This window comes from Pinus tabuliformis, chromosome 7 (genome assembly GCF_031772625.1).
Source record: "Pinus tabuliformis cultivar Carrire ecotype Pingquan chromosome 7, CPIR1, whole genome shotgun sequence".
NCBI lineage: Eukaryota > Viridiplantae > Streptophyta > Pinopsida > Pinales > Pinaceae > Pinus > Pinus tabuliformis.
The window spans coordinates 823,370,598-823,375,966 of NC_142293.1; the positions used below are offsets into that span (position 1 = coordinate 823,370,598).

General features: G+C 37.3%; 1 pseudogene; it reads left to right on the forward strand.

Moving 5' to 3' along the window:
* The first annotated feature begins 2,368 nt into the window (after positions 1-2,368).
* On the forward strand, positions 2,369-2,896 carry LOC149250151 (metal-nicotianamine transporter YSL3 pseudogene; annotated as a pseudogene).
* Positions 2,897-5,369: the final 2,473 nt, after the last annotated feature.

A 5,369-nucleotide genomic window follows, 5' to 3' on the forward strand; every position in this document is an offset into this window, starting at 1 on the left:
CAACCACATTTATGACAAAGCGCATAAGTAGGATATTAACACGTAGTCACATAACCTTGTAACATTTATCAGAAAGATGGGGAACGAAAATGTGTCCTTCAAGTTTCAACATTCATACGTTTCCGAATGCAAACAAGCATCAGTTTCAACTTGTGTTTGGCACTAATTTTTTAATTTCATTTTTTCTAATCCCACATACGTGGAGATAAATAAGAGGCACAATAATTTTTTAATGATCATTTGGTAAAAAATTAATTTAAGTAGCGTTTAAACACTTGATTTAGATATGCAAGGAGGTTATCAATTTCAATTTCATTCATTGATGGAGTGGCCACGACAAGAATAAACTGGCATCTTTCAATTTATACCGTCAGATCAAAAAGATTAATTAACAAAATGACTAAAGTGCCCAATTCCAATAGGAGGGATACCTATGGGAGTAATTAATTTCCAGATCATAACTAGTAAGGTTCAAAACTACACCTGAAATATATAACATAACCCCGTGATTTCAGAGCCCAAAATTTTGTCTTTGCCACCCAAATTTTCCTACTTGTATTTGGATTTCATTTTGATATGAACTTGGGAGGAAACTTCAAGACAACAATGATAAGAATGAGAGTTCCATGACATATGAATGAACCCGTGATAGGTGAGGGAGATGAAATTGTTAATGAATGGCTGTGGTGATATTTAATTAATTAGTACGCAATGGCAACTTGCAAGCACCATGACATATCTAATCTACTACCTTCGCTAAGCCGAGACTTAAAATATCAATATGCCCATCATATGTTCATTAAAAATAAGATTACATATATACAGAGTGTTGTCTCAAGATAGTGAGACTATTTTGGACACATAATCTGTTGGTTGAGGAAATCTTTCAACCACACACCAAACTAGGAACAAGTAGATATAGCCAACTCCTATAGAATAGGAACTGACTCCTTACATAGAAAGAATCACTACTAGAGACAAGTAGGAATTAGATATTCCAACACTCCCCCTTAATGAGTACTTGTCTCCATATCAATCCGCAAAATCTAGTTGTGGTCAAATATACCAAAAGGAATATGTTGATGTCCATATAAGGGAACAACCATCTATCAGAATGCATGGGTGCAAACCACTACAACCGCCAGTCTTATAGGATGTCCTTCACGTACATGGTTCTGTCAACCATTATAACTGCACACTTGTACCTGTACCTGTAAATCCCCCTCCATCATTGTTAACCTGGGTTTTGTCGGATTACCCGTAACCATGCATTGGGTTTTATCGGATCACCCTCAACCATGCCACCAAGGGCTCTCAGCCACTAAGGCTCAACTCAGCCACGAAGGCTCAACAATGCCACCAAGGCACTCAATTCAGCCACGAAGGCTCTTCATGTTAAAATGATACCATGTTAAAATGAGATACCACTAGGGCACTCCAACCACCATGGGCCAAGGGTTTTGTCGGCGAACCCTAAACCATGTTTACAGGAATCTCTGTCCCACTTCACTGTTACACGTGGTTTCTGGCTTACCACAAACTGACACTGCAAATACAAAGTGGTTTTTAGATTACCACGAACTGTATGGGGATACACATGCCTTACAAGGCTTACATTTCACACTCCAACTCTGGAGTTACCAGGTACATACTTTACAACGACCACTACAAACATCCTAGACTTGCTTACATTACAACTGTGATTCACATTACAACATAATAGAGTCTATTCCACAAACACAAACAAAGTCACATTTTCACCTCACTGTCCATCATAGTTTAATCGTTGTTGCTGCATGTTTCACATCTTGGGCATCTTTTTCTTTGTCAATTAAATCTTGGAACTACATGCTTAACCTGTCGTCATTTGTTAGAGTCGCGAATTCTAACAAAATGACTTCATATTGAGGTTGTGAATCTCAATATGTATACAAATTTCCAAGACTAATTCACCTTTACACATACCCAAAAAAAAATACAATACCAAATAATATAAGCAATCCTCAACGAACCTCAATCAACAATTCACCATTCGCCAATTTAATTCGTAAAACCAGTCAAAGACTCTCCACCATCAGCTCTACAGCCTCAATGCAAGTTGTCCAACGAAGCCTTCACCAATGTCTAACTCATCTGAATCCTTACTATCTTATCCAAAATTTCTTCTCGTGCTTCCTTGACAGACCTCTGAAACAGATTCCATCGAATCTTTGGGGGAAATTTCATCCCTCGATTTCCTAAATGTATAAATGTGATCTAGATCAAATAAGGTCATAGATTAATCGTCTGACAACTGCTACGCCCAAATGGTTTTCGTGATTTAATCTGCGGAGTCACGAAATCCATCCTGTCCAGCGCCTCAGACCTGATGCACGATTTCAAAACAGGGTACCTCACGCTTTCATCTCCGAGGTCCATGTTCGTGAGCCAGGTGATCGGGGCTGCCATGGGCTGCATCGTGGCTCCCCTAACTTTCTGGCTTTTCTACATCTCCTTCGATGTGGGAAACCCCAATGGCCAATACAAGGCGCCCTATGCTCTGGTTTACAGAAACATGGCCATTCTGGGCGTGGAGGGCTTCGGTGCTCTGCCAGCCCATTGCTTGCAGATCTGCTACGGTGCTTTTGCTTTTGCTTTCCTGATCAATGGGGTTAGAGACTGGGTGCCCAAGCATGTTTCTCAGTACATTCCCCTGCCCATGGCCATGGCTATTCCATTCCTTGTGGGAGCCTACTTTGCCATCGATATGTGTGTGGGGACTGCCATTGTGTTTGTGTGGAAGCAACTCAATCGTAGAAGGGCAGACATGTTTGTTCCTACAGTGGCCTCTGGATTGATGTGTGGAGATGGCATTTGGATCCTTCTAGCTTCTGTCCTTGCTCTCACCAAACTATGATTAAAATAATCTCTTAACTTCGATCCATCATACCAGATCACAACAGAGATCCCTTAGGGAACACGATTTCAACACCAACAAAGCAGAGCCCCTCTATGGCTCATCAGCAGGCGGCTGCCAATTGAGGCGGACAAACTAAAAGAAACAAAATATATTTCTCTCTTCCTTCAGCCCAGGACGGTGAAGCCCACAAGTGGCCAGGCCCTCAGGGTTCTGATACCAACTTAAAATATCAATATGCATGTCATATGTTCATTAAAAATAAGATTACATATATATAGAGCATTGTCTGAAGATAGTGAGACTATTTTGGACACACAATTTGTTGGTTGAGGAAATCTCTCAACCACACACAAAACTAGGAACAAGTAGATATAGCCAACTCCTATAGAATAGGAACTGACTCCTTACATAGAAAGAATCACAACTAGAGACAAGTAGGAATTAGATATTCCAACAAGGGCCACAAAGAAAATCTATCGCTTTCCTCATACTTAGTCTTTCTTATTCTAGAGTCTTTCCTCGATCTCATTTCATTTGACGTTCCACTGACCTTAGCTGTGTCACCTATTGATATGGGTTTCTTTCGAAAGCATAAAACTATGTGAAATGCCTTGCAATGTTCTTTATCGCTATTTTTACCCCTTAAGGGGAGTAGCTTGGATACCATTTCTTTTATAGAGGCTTACTTTTACAACCGCTTTCAAAAGCCAGGAAATTTTTTTAACATTAATGGAATAGGCCTTTCTTTCACTAAGTTGTGGAGTTCCATATAATAAGATGAGATTCTTTGATGGGGCTTGTTTATTCATATTGTACATCGAGGGCAGCAGGGCAGCCCAAGATCAGAGTGAGTTGGGTGGAATTAACACATTTTTAACCCGAGGGAGAATAAAAAGTCTGAGTTCCATGAACCAATTCGCAAGAAGAAATCGAATTCGCAAGAAGAAATCGAATAAAATGGTCATAAACTATTGGCTTGTTATAGAAATAAGAGGCCGGGCCTGCCTTCATGCTAAATCATTCATAGCAACTATATAAATTGGAAATTTCCCTGACTTTCCTAAATGGGAATGGGTATTAGTAACGTTTTCAGAAACATGTAACCTGTCAATAATATGTTGTTCCAAGCACGTCCAAAAAATAGACATTTATTTTTTTTACACATCATACAAAATGCTTTATAATGGAAAAAATGCCCTTCAAATTCCATCGTCGGTGGCCAGGTCCTAGGATCTTTAGAGTGTATTAATAGATAGATAGCGTTGTAAATATTAGTTGCCAAAATTTCATACCAAATTTATTGTTTCCATAATTCTCTTCCGACAACTTTGGAATGAAGAAGTCAAATCATATGTACTTTGTCGTTTCCATAATTCTCTTCTTTCCATCTTGAACGACAACTCTGTGATGATGAAGACAAACACGTTATGCGCCGAAATTCCAACATAAAAAAATTCCAGACAGTTTAGAGGCTTCACTTTACATTGATGCTTCCCAATGAAAATTCGTTTCATTAAATTTTGGTGAGAAACGTTATTATATATTTAAGTTGCAGAGTTGAAGGTAAATAGATCACCCAAAGCATATGCCATTTGTCACACTGTGCAATCATTTAATAAATATCAAAATAGAGAATATAATAATATCATGTAACTTTTAACCTAACTAGTAAAACACTTGTGATACGTCGCTAATAAGGACCACACATTCTAGCATGCATGATAACAATTGGGGAATCATTATCGGATAAAGGATATGATTAACATATTTAATAATATTGTGTGGTTGTATCTATATTTATATAATTTTAAATAAAAACGTAAAAAGATTTTGAAATAATAAATATATTATTATTAGAAAAGAATGATGTTGAAAACTATTTATATTATGGATTTGTAGGTTTTACTTGAACTTTTTACTTTTGTTATTTTTATAATATGGGAATGTTTTTGTTTTAGTCATAAAAGTTTCATCAATTAAACTAAGCTTTTTTATCTTTATAAATATGCTTTAAGCTATAACTTCTTGAATTTGAAATTAACTTCTACAAACAATATATTTTGATAGTAGGGATAGTCTAGATCTATCTTTAAAACATATAAACTTTAACACTTAACCAATATTCTTCAATACTTATTCAAAATAATGACATTTAACAAAGTAAAGGGACCACAATGTAAAAGTATATGGGTGACACCCAATGTGGATGTCTTCTTATTCATATAAAAAATGTTACAAGAATACAATAAGAAAGTTGTACTGCTATCTATGACTCATTTTGTAAATGTACAATACCTAACTAGCTATTGCTACAATACTTGCACATTCCAACTCTTGAAGCATCCATGGAACTACGTCTTGCAGTTCCCTTTCCACACTAATGACATCTTAGTCCGACTTTGCCATGTCTTAAACACTTGCCAAGTTGTCCAATTCCATTGTAGAGAGTCCCTAAGCTTGCCAACATTTG